Here is a 13,017-nt window from a genome sequence, read left to right as displayed (position 1 = left end):
GATTCTCAATAACCTTTCTAAAAAAAGTGCCAATAGTTCAAACAATATCATGCACTCACATGGTACATTATCAATTGTGTACGGCAGGGCAGTACGTTATTCTGATTATTCATGCCTTCCGTTTTGTCTATATGACAGCTAGACAACAAAGTACAATTACGGTACCTCCTTTACTACACAGATTTGTGCGAATAAGTTATAAAGAAAACAATGCTAAAATTTCATTAATGCCATTCTCTTTATATACTAATCATACGATTTTATAATCAACACTGCAGATAATTAGTGTTCTGATAATCAATAAAACTGAATCAAATACATATATATTTCTGATATAGTACCCTGTATCTTGTAAAATCATATTATCATCTATAGCACCTATAAATTCTGCAGTCAAAATAATTGAAAAAAATATAGGTGAATCTTAAAAAACTACAAATTCTCCTCATATTTTCTTTCACAAGTTTGTCATCTACCATATTCCAAGCTGACAATAGATTAGAGCACACATCAAGTATCTACGTACTTATCTACGTACATACATAAATATACAAAAAACACATTCAAATCAAAATGTCCCCTGTAACAACTATTAATTGTTGTAACTCATCAGAAAAACTACAAGGTACATGTACATGTAAGTTTCAAAATATTCATATGTTGAATTTAACTGCACAAATATGATAGGTTTTTGTTTTTGATATAATACATGGCACTATTTTCTTTATCGATCTGCATATCTTAGTCAAAATAGCTTTACACATATGGTTACATGTAGCTTTGAATAGTCTAGCTATAATCCTCCATAGATAAATGTATATGTACTATATATGCAGTACGCTTTCATATGAACTAAAATTTAATGACATGTATATGTTGCTACGTACATTTTCATATTTGTTCATCAATAGTACATTCATGTTGAATATAATGTTATTATAATACATTATAAGATGAATAATAGAAAACCCTAAATTATTCCAGTGGCTATATAATCACATATTATGTATCTCTGAATTTTGCGAAATATAAGATATATACATGTACAAAACCTATGCAGCATAATTTGCCTTTCTATATCAAAACACATGTATTTACATTTGCATCACTCTTCTTGGAATTCAGCTCTGAAATGAGCTGCAATGTTTTCAATTACTTTCATACATCTGGTGACCCTAACTTTAGCATCTTCATTTTTCTCCCCAAGTAGTAACTGCAGTCCATCAAATCCGCCTCTTTTGAATGCCAGGAGAAGGTGCATATATCCTAAACCAGCTTTTTGTATTTTGCCACAAATGTGTTTGGAAATTACTGTTTTAGATACTAAAGATGACAAAGAATGTTTGGTGGGTACAACACCCTTGGGAGACAACTGTGATGAATAAAAAAAGCACTGCTCTGATATCAAAATTTCAACATTTCCCTTCTCAAAAACAAGTCTTTGAAGAACTTCTACGTCTTTTTCTGCATTATGTGCATCATATGTGACATTTAGTAAGGACTCCACTAATGTTTCTTGCTTGTAGTTTTTCAAAAAATTTGGATACATGATTTTGAACATAGGAAGAGTATCAGAAAACCCAATGACTGTTTTACAAAATTCCCCCCATAAATTGTACAAATGTAGCTGATTAAAAAGTATGACTGCATCAAAATTTCGACAATTGTGAGCTGCAAGATAAACACCCTTGCCATTCTCAGATAAAAAAGAAATGAAGTCAAGAAAAGCATTGACTGGGTGATGATGGATAACCTCTTTTCCTTGGTTGCACATAGTCTTTCCATCAAAGGTGATGCCTGTGACTTTTGATGCCTCAGAGGAAATGTTGCAGGACAATGGAGTTATGTATCTACTGAAGCTTGATGATCCATTGGATGCAGCTATTTGAACAATACTGCTGTGTCTACCTGGGGAAAAAATCAGTCATGTAATTCTGAAGAAAATTTAATAACAAGAAATTAAATAAAAAGCTAAATAATAATACTGGGCGAAAATAACCCTGTATGCAGTACTGTCCATTGGTATCGTCTGCAACCAGAGTCCAGAGTCTGCATAAATATCTCATAGATTGGAGAATATATATATTGGCTTGCGATGAGGGACCATGTATTTCAGAGAGCAATCTTTGCAAAGCTACAATTTAAAGACAGCATGCACAGTCGCTGTAGATTTCTGGTACCGGTAAAGAGTTCACCGCTAGACGCTTGTCTCCTAAATTGTTAAGTATGAAGCATTTAATGCATAAAGTTGATGAAGACTTGTAGTAACTAAGTTGGGTGGCTCACAATTACAAGTTGTGCAGAAAAGATTGAGGTTTAACAAAAGACTTGTTAAAACATGGGATAAAAAGAATCTCTCAGGATTTTTAGCCAACTTCTTTTTTGTGCTTTCTATCCCCTCATTGGATAAAAATCATATTTTATGCAAATCATGAGAGATCCTATATAAATTAAACTTACTCAATCCTGTTGTTTCTAGATCAAAACAAATGCATGTTTGAGGTTTTCTTTCTACAGCGGGAATTTCTTCTGTACATAGGTCTGCTGCACTTTTCTCTGAGGATAAAAAGTTAATAATGATTAATCTTAAAAAATTAATGTGTACATAATTTATTGTGGTCAACTTAAATTAGGTGCTTGCACCCAAAGGCTTTGCTAATTGACAGAAATAAAGGGCACTATATATACTCGTACCCATGATATCTGTTGCGTAGGTATCTCCTTCTCGCACTTCACATGTTTTGGTCTCTTCTAGCCTTTCCACTTTAAGAAGAATTCGTCTTCTCTTGTACTTTTTCTCCTTACACATTATCTTCTTTCGCTTCACTTCTTTGTTCATAATGTTTGCCCTTGAAACAGTAGAATTCCCGGGGCTTAGTCCAAGATTTTGATGAACCTAAAATCCATTAAGGAAAATAAAATAAGTTAAAATAAGACAATTTTTTATGTCACAGCAGTAATATCAGAAACAGAATGTTAACAATCTAAAGTATCTTTGAAACATTAAGGAAACAAATTCAAATTTGTACCTTTGCAACATAGTCATAACCTTCATTTTTTTGACAAACAGCAGCAGATAACCTGTGGGCTAAACTTGAGCTTTCGGAATAATGTTTGTCTTTTGGGGCTTTAGATCTCAGGATGTTGTTGAAACTCTCATTTACATTGCTTGAACCCAGTTTGGACAGCTTTTCAGCATCTAATGTTTTGAAGATACTCATAAGGTCATTCTTCAATGAATTATTGGAAAGATCCAGACCCCATGGCAGGTTCTTATGCTTTCCAGTAGGATTTCCTTTAAAAGAACACCAGTTACCACAGTCATCATGTTCTCCAAACTGGTGCAAAACAACACTTTCCAAGTTCTCTTTGATTGCATATATATTTCCAGTGTTCTGTGCTATCATATAACTGAAACTTTTCAGCAGGGCATTAATGGTTTTAACCGATAATTCTTTTGGGTACTTCGTTTTCAATTTGTACAGCTTGTTTGACAAATTTTTTTTCATATGATTTTTGTCACTGACTTTTTCTATAGTAGAATTAACTTCTTCTCTAGCTCTTTTAAAGGCTGTGCAGTCATCATCTCCAATTAATGTGGCAACAGGGGCATCTGAAGATTTTGCATGTTGGAGCATCTCAACAATCATGTCTGGCTCCATGGCTTTCGCTGAACCCACCCAGTTTTTCCTACATTTATGCTTTATTGGGGTTCTGTTTGACTTTTTGGCAACCATGCATTTTCTACAACGCTTGAACCTGCTTGAAAACCCGACCACTTTGCCCGTTTTCAACCCAATCAATGATGCTGCACCTATAAAACATATGTAAAACAAATTATGTAAATCTATGAAATGTTGGCTGCCTGTGGGGGCATTCATGGTGTAACTTTACATCTAGTTCAAATATTATATATATATATATATATATATATATATATATATATATATATATATATATATATATATATATTCTGTGTTGTCTTTCATTTTTAGAATTTTCTCTATGGAAAAACCGGACTGTGCGATTTTTTTTTTTATTATACAATATTTATAAATCATGCGGGGATCTAGAGGGGGGGGGTCGGAGGGGTCCCGACCCCCCCCCCCCCGGAAAATGAAAATTTATTAAATTTACATAGTAAAATTATTACAAATATGCCTCGGACCCCCCTGACAAACACAATTATCCTTCAGACCCCCCCCCCCCCCCCCCTGGAAAAATTTTCTGGATCCGCGCATGTAAATATACCAAAAATATATACACACAAAAGGAAGATCCTTTTTCACTAAAATCAAACTAACCTGATAAACTGTTGTAACATCTACCAGATCCTCTCTTCTGAAAAGTTCCATCTGCAGATACTGTTATACCCATCGATGTGTCACTTTGTTGAACACTTCCTTGACTATCAAAAGATGAATATACCTTAATAATTTAATTCTGGTTGTAACGCAGTATTTGATTGGATAGAAAAATTTAGTTAAATTTTTATAACCTGGTTTGCATGTCACAGGATGTCACAATGCACTAACGTCAATAAGGTACTAATCCACCTGATGTTAATTTTGAATTTTGAACAGATAAATATTCATTTTTAAAAGTAAAACGTACCCAATTTGTACGGTAAATAACAGAAAATTAAATTATAAGGAATGAACTCGATATCTACACAAGTTATACTCGTATAACCTGGGTTAGAGCAATTTACGATTTTTATAATCGGCTTTGCTGATTGTAAAGCATAAACTGCCCCAACCCAGGTTATACTCGTATAACTTGGGTAGACATTGAGTTCATTTCTTAAATATTTATAGCCCATACTCTTTCAAATTTTTCAGAAATTTATCTAGAGTCTGCAGCTACATGTATAATGTGTATTGTATCTTTTACATCTGAATATTTATACACACACACACACACACACACACACACACACACACACACACACACACACACACACACACACACAATACCTGTCTTTATCTACATTTCTGATGACATTCTTTTCATAAGCAGTTGTTTTCTTTTTATGTTGTTTACTTGTGGACTCTCTTGATGGCAATCTTTCGTCGCCTGAAAATGTATAACATAAAAATGAATGTGAAGTTTATCTTATTCTTAAATGCAAGTACATTAAAAATGTAATTGAATAAATAATTTAAAAAAACTGTTGCAAGTTGGAATTAAATTTTGATATTGAGCATTATATATGTATTAAACATTTTGGAATAAGTTTTCTGGTTATTCACAAATGAAATTATTTTATTCCTTTGCCTAGAAAACAGCTGAATTGCACCACCACGTGTTTTAATCCAGATAAAAATAACCTTAGCAGTAGCATTCTAAGACTACTTTGAAATTTTACGATGTATTCCGATTAACTCTATCCCATCCCAACAAATCAGGATTTTCAATATTGGCTAAAATATTTATGCAATGTATGACGGATCACTGATATTGCATCTTTAATGTAAATACATATCATAATGTAGATTTTCCTTAGCAAATATGGTTTTAATGTTTAATACTTCTTCTAAAACACATTCATGTTTCTCTACTGCTTATTCTGTATAATGAAGATGATAATCTTGTATATAATTGTATGTGGGCAAAAAACAATACCAATTACATGTGTAGCCAGGTATTTGCATTCTCTATCTCTCTCTCCTCTTTCTCTCCCTGTCTCTCTCTCTGTCTCTCCTCTCTCTCTCTCTCATGCAATACTCTTGTAAATTATCACTTTCAGATGGAAAGAATTTTACAAAACTTTTATCATTAGGACACATGCATATATTTCTTTTTTCACTAAATATTACCTGCAACATCATTGTAATCATCTTCATCAAAATTAGCATGCATGTTATCTGTTGACACTGCAAGGCTTTCTTCTGGAACATCAATTTCATTCCTTCTCACCTCTGTAAAATATCATACTGACACATGTATATACATGATTAACTTGCATGTCTGAAAGGAATTAACACTATTACTCTCTCTCTCTCTCTCTCTCTCTCTCTCTCTCTTAATACTTTTGTAAATAATCCCCTGTCATTATATTTTTCCAGATGAAAGAATGTTAAAAGATTTTTATCCTATTTCTTTTTTCACTAAATATTACCTGCAACATCTTTGTAATCATCTTTATCAAAATTAACATGCATGTTATCTGTTGACACTGCAAGGCTTTCTTCTGGGACATCATTTCCATTCCTTCTCACCTCTGTAAAACAACATACTGATATGTATATACATAATAAACTTGCATCTATGAAAGAAATTAATTCTCTCTCTCTCTCTCTCTCTCTCTCTCTCTCTCAATACTTTTGAAAATAATCATTATATTCTTCTAGATGGAAAGAATGTTAAAAGATTTTTATCCTATTTCTTTTTTCACTAAATATTACCTGCAACATCTTTGTAATCATCTTCTTCAAAATTAACATGCATGTCTGTTGACACTGCAAGACTTTCTTCTGGGAGATCAATTCTATTCATTCTCACCTCTGTAAAATATCATATTGATATATACATAATAAACTTGCATGTATGAAAGGAATATTCTCTCTCTCTCTCTCTCTCTCTCTCTCTCTCTCTCTTGCAATACTTTTGTACTAAATAATCCCCTGTCATTATATTCTTCTAGATGGAAAGAATGTTAAAAGATTTTTATCCTATTTCTTTTTTCACTAAATATTACCTGCAACATCTTTGTAATCATCTTCTTCAAAATTAACATGCATATCTGTTGACACTGCAAGACTTTCTTCTGGGAGATCAATTCTATTCATTCTCACCTCTGTAAAATATCATATTGATATATACATAATAAACTTGCATGTATGAAAGGAATATTCTCTCTCTCTCTCTCTTGCAATACTTTTGTAAATAATCCCCTGTCATTATATTTTTCCAGATGAAAGAATGTTAAAAGATTTTTATCCTATTTCTTTTTTCACTCAATATTACCTGCAACATGTTTGTAATCATCTTCATCAAAATTAACATGCATGTTATCTGTTGACACTGCAAGGCTTTCTTCTGGGACATCATTTCCAATACTTCTCACCTCTGTAAAACAACATACTGATATGTATATACATAATAAACTTGCATCTATGAAAGGAATTAATACTCTCTCTCTCTCTCTCTCTCTCTCTCTCTCTCTCTCTCTCTCTTAATACTTTATATTCCTCTTAATGGAAAGAATGTTAAAAGATTTTTATCCTATTTCTTTTTTCACTAAATATTACCTGCAGCATCTTTGTAATCATCTTCATCAGAATTAACATGCATATCTGTTGACACTGCAAGGCTTTCTTCTGGAACATCAATTACATTCCTTCTCACCTCTGTAAAATATCAGACTGATATAAACATAATAAACTTGCATGTATGGAAGAAATTAACACTCTTTTTCTCTTTCTCTCTGAGACTCTCCCCCATTAAACTTGACCAGTTATTTTCTTATCACCTGTTTGCCTATCATGCATTATATCCACTTCATAACATAATTGTTATGCAGTAGATAAATTGCATGTAACAAATCTTTAATATTTCACTGCATTGACTTCACAATTTATTTCCAGGTTACTGTTGATTTCACTTTATGATATAAAATATGGATTTATGCAAAAAGTGGAATTAAAACATAATGGGTTTATGCAAAAATGTGGAATTAAAACATGTGATTAAAAGAATTATTTAGGGTATAGAACTAAAAACACAACTTGTTTGAAAAAAAATATATACCATTACAAATAAAGAGGTCCTCTATTATGAATTATTATAAGTTTATAATTTCCCACTAATAATGTTTTGATAGATTGTAACAGTGATCAATTTTTTTCAGTTTATTCACTCAAACCATGAAATGGTACATGAGGTCATTCAGTATAATTATACATTTCAAAAGTCAGAGGTACATTTTATAAGTGAATAGATAGGTAGTAAATAAATAGTAAATAAGCATAAATATATAATATATACAATGAAAGTAGGAAAAGGTAGAATTGTGGAGGACAGACTATTATATTAGACTATAAATTTTTATAATGAAATAACATATTTTTTTCAGTTTTGTAACATTATTACAAGACATAATTCATACAGTAATTTATGAATTTACTGATACAGGGATTTTAATCAACATCTTCATCACAAAAGAAAACAATAAGCATTGAATGCTTATTTTGGGATGTCGTCGGTCCTATAACATACCAGGCCGTGCAGACAAATTGAATACCGCACGTTAGGGGAAATATACACTGAATGTAAAAATTGGGATATGTTGACATTGCAGATTTTCAGAGTATTGGTTCTGCAACTTTTTCCAAAATGGAAATATTTAGGGTAAATATAGACACCGATTATAATATCATAAGAGACACAATTTACTGTCAGATTGTAATTTGTGCAAAGGAATTAATTCATACCTGTTACAGTACATTTAACTTCTTCTTTTAATGCATCTTTTACTGAATTTTCTGCCAAGTTTTCAAGTTCTTCTCCAATTTCTTCACACCGCCTTCTTAAAGTTTTGACATTTATAGATGGCAAATTAAGTGTAGAAAGGAAGTTGTTCACTTGAGTGGGTCCAATCCCAGTATGATACATTGCTAAAGTAAAACACAATAATGACAATTAATACAATGTGAAAATTTGACATAATTTACAATTTTCCATAGGTTTCTTGCTTTTACTCTTGTAACTATTTGCAAGAGCAAAATTGCATATAATTAAATGCACATGTTCATTGTACATGTACATTAATCCAGGGACAAATACTGTTGAATCATTTTTATTTGTCTGGGTCAATTCTTCTTGGGTAGCCAAAATTTTCCTGGTTCATGGGGACAAAATTTCGTTGGTAATGTTTGGATAATTTTGAAAAATTATAAACAATTGGTTGTTTATTTGTTAGTGGGAATGTAAATTCATGGGCAAGGGTTACACACAAACGCCACATTGGTCTCCCATGAACAATGATGATTCCACAGTATAATATACATGTACATATATATTCCAGAGTGTGATCAATTTCACGTCAATTAATAGCATATTATTAAAACAGTGATATATTCTCCAACATTTCTTTACAAGACATGTACATCTGTATCAAATTCATCATTCATTTTACAGATTTAGTTTGTTTTATTTTGTCATAATTCATATTAAATGTTAGGATGCCCTCTATTTATTCACATACATGTACATATTCATTTTGCAGTTACATTTTTATAACTTTACCTGATCCAATTTTTGAATTGACATCAAATATCTTTGGGCCAGGTTTTTGTTGTTCTTGATGCGTTTTTCCCATGGCTACTTTGTTTACGTGTTTGCACACGAGGCATGTGATTACTACATGGCCACACACTCCAGATGGGAAGACGCCTAACGCATTTTTCAAGTAGATATCGTTATCACATACTTGGCAAAATAAATTGTCAATGAACAATTTCAAATCAATAATAAACCGGTAGAAATTAAGAGGCTTGAGTCTGTCAAACTGAAATGAATCTTCAAGGTAATCCGGGTGCAGGTGGTGAGTAAAGGCTTCGTCATGGTCAGATGTTGACGACTTTTCAGTGAATTTAGACGCGTAATTGTGATCAGATTCAATAACAGTCTGATATATTGGCTGATTGCGGGCTTTAACAATGTTATCTTGACGGATTTTTGAATGAATAAAATCCTTTTTAGAGACAAATTTCCCTTTTTTCCGAAAACAGTTGTCAACAGACATTGTCGTCTGTTTTGACAGATGAGCTTCCGGTGAATGTCGTAAACTTAATTTTGCTTCTTAAGAATTTATGAACATCGTTTGAAATATCACTGATATTTCTGTGTAAAACAAATTAGTTTAGTGGAATGAAAAATTTATTATTTACTCTTATTCTGATGTACCTTATTACGACAGTCATATTCATAGCATATGCGCGTATTTCTGCGCAGAGGCGCGAAATCTTGAATTGGGTCTGCCGTCCTTAAATCTACGATTTTATCTTTGAATTGATAAGTTTAATCTAATCTATTCAAAAATCGGACGGAAGATCCACTCGTTGCTCGCAACGAGATCGAATCTAGTTAGGGTCTTCCGTCTTCAGCGGAAGACCCTTCTATTATTCTATTGTTTCTTTTTCACTTTTCTTATTAGGGTCTTCCGTTTCCAACGGAAGACCCTCTTGTTATTCTTCGGTTTCTTTTTAGGGTCTTCCGTTTCCAACGGAAGACCCTCTTGTTATTCTACGGTTTCTTTTTCTTTATTATTCTTTTTTTTCTTTTTCTGACTTTTTTGGAGCGCTATTTCTCAAAAACTATCCAACCGATTCGCACAAAATTTTCAGGACGGATAAAGCATGATCGGTGCTACATATTATAAAATTTTTAAAGGATGACGTCACTTCCGGTTTCAGATATTGACGATTTTGTAAATTTTTAAGGGTCATTTTGTCCACGCATCTCCTCCGAAACTAATCAAGATAGAAGATTGAAATTTTCAGGGATTGTAGATGAATGTTTGTAGATGTACCCCCATGCTTCCAATGATGAAAATTGCTCAAGGCCTCAAAGCTCGCCTGAACCTGAAAATTAGCACCAAATTTTTTCACGAAATTTTTGCACATTTTCTGTGATATCTTTTGATGTATGAATATTTTGTTAAAACATATAATGCAAAAGTTGTTTCAAATTACACGGGCTTTCGTTTGATATCAAGAAAAAGGGGCTGGCCCCTCAAATTAGGGGCCAAGAGGTCTGTAAAGTCTTCTTACAATAACTCTTTACTGAATAATAATTTGTTATTAATTATAGAAGCAAAAATGTTCATTGTTGGGCTGTTTATCTATACAACACCATACTTAAGTCATATGTTACGTAATTAGGGGTTTCAAGGGGCCAAAAATTCAAAAATTTGATCATTAATATCTGAAAAAGGAGAAATATTTTTAAAAGCAATGTAGAACAAAAATTGCTCAAAATAATGTTTTGAACAGTATGCTACCTGAAATGTTTTTGTTAATGACCCCATTTAGGAGTTAAAGGGTCGGCCCCTAAAACACATTTGTACATATATTTCAAGAATGGTTAACATTTCGTGAACACTTGTAGAACAAAATATGTTTGTATTTGCAAGACCTTTCATTTGATATCAAGAAAAAGGGGCTGGCCCCTCAAATTAGGGGCCAAGAGGGCTCTAATGTCTTCTTACAATAACTCTTTACTGAACAATAATTTGTTATTAAATATAGAAGCAAAAATGTTGTTTGTACATCTGTTCATCTATACAGTACCATACCTAAGTCATAAATTATGTAATTAGGGGTTTCAAGGGGCTATAATTCAATATTTTGATCATTAATATCTGAAAAAGGAGAAATATTTTGAAAAGCAATGTAGTACAAAAGTGGTTAGAAATAATGTTTTTTACAATATGATACCAAATATTTTGTTGTTAGTGGCCCCGGTAAGGGGTTAAAGGGTCGGCCCCTAAAATACAGTTGTTTAGATATCTCGAGAACGGTTGACAATTCATGAACACTTTTAGAACAAAATATGTTTATATTAGCAAGACCTTTTTTTTGATATCAAGAAAAAGGGGCTGACCCTTCAAATTAAGGGCCTGAAGGGCTACTAAGTCTTTTTATAATAACTCTTTTCTGATCAATAATTTGATATAAATCATAAAGCACCAAAGGGGCTTTTATAAAGCTTAATTTAAACTGATATCCGTTTTAAAATTGGACGATGCATTACAGAGATATTGGGATTTAAAAATTGAGTTTTCCGGAAATTTTGATTCCACGTTCTTGGTTAAGGCAATAGTGTTGTGTTCAAAGATAAATTAACTCGTACCTAAAATAATTCGGAAATTGTTAATTCGTACTTAAACATAATCGGATTTTTTTTGTTAAGTCGTTCTTGAAATCAGAAAGGTTTTTGTTAAGTCGTACTTAAAATAATTCGTATTTTGTTAAGTCGTACCAGGACTAATTTTTTTCATCTTTTTAGGGTCTTCCGTTTCCAACGGAAGACCCTTTTGTTTTTCTTCGGATTCTTTTTCATTATTATTATTCTTCCTCTGACTTTTTTTGTGGCTTATATCTCAAAAACTATTCAACCGATTTCCACAAAATTTTCAGAACTTGTTTGGTATCGTAAATACTCGAGGTTATTAAAATTTGAACTTATGACATCACTTCCTGTTTCAGAAATTGTCGATTTTGTAAATTTTTAAGGGTCATTTTGTCCACGCATCTCCTCCGAAACTAATTAAGATAGAAGCTTGAAATTTTCAGGGATTGTAGATAAATGTATGTAGATGTACCCTATTGCCTTCACTTATGAAAATTGTGCAAGGCTTCGAAGCTCGCCCGAAACTGAAAATAAGCACCAAATTTTTCCTCGAAATTTTAGAACATTTTCTGTAATATCTTTTGATGTATACATATTTTGTTAAATAATGTAATGCAAAAGATATTTATTTTTGCAAGACCTTTAATTTGATATCAAGGAAAAGGGGCTGGCCCCTCCAATTAGGGGCCAGGGGGGCTCTAAAGTCTTCTTACAATAACCTTTTACTAAACAATAATTTGTTATTAATCATAAAAGCAAAAATGTTTAATGTACATCTGTTTATCTATACAGTACCATAGCTAAGTCATATATTACGTAATTAGGGGTTTCAGGGGGCCAGATGTTCAAAACTTTGATCATTTATATCGGAAAAAGGAGAAACATTTTGAAAAGCAATATAGAACAAAAGTTGCTCAAAATAATGTTCTGTACAATATGTCATCTTCAATTTTTTGTTGATGGCCCCATTAAGGAGTTTAAGGGTCGGCCCCTAAAACACATTTGTACAGATATCTCGAGAACGGTTGACACTTTGTGAACACTTGTTGAACAAAATATGTTTATATTTGCAATACCTTTAATTTGATTTCAAGAATAAGGGGCTGGCCCCTTAAATTAGGGGCCAAGAGGGCTCTAAAAGCTTCTTACAATAACTCTTTA

The 13,017-nt window shown here is 32.4% G+C and overlaps 1 pseudogene; it reads right to left on the bottom strand.

The window, feature by feature from the left end:
• Nucleotides 1-219: 219 nt before the first annotated feature.
• Nucleotides 220-9,493, bottom strand: LOC128169688 (uncharacterized; annotated as a pseudogene).
• Nucleotides 9,494-13,017: the final 3,524 nt, after the last annotated feature.

Source organism: Crassostrea angulata, unplaced genomic scaffold, assembly GCF_025612915.1.
Source record: "Crassostrea angulata isolate pt1a10 unplaced genomic scaffold, ASM2561291v2 HiC_scaffold_176, whole genome shotgun sequence".
Classification (NCBI taxonomy): Eukaryota; Metazoa; Mollusca; class Bivalvia; order Ostreida; family Ostreidae; genus Magallana; species Magallana angulata.
This window is presented reverse-complemented; position numbering and strand designations above follow the sequence as displayed.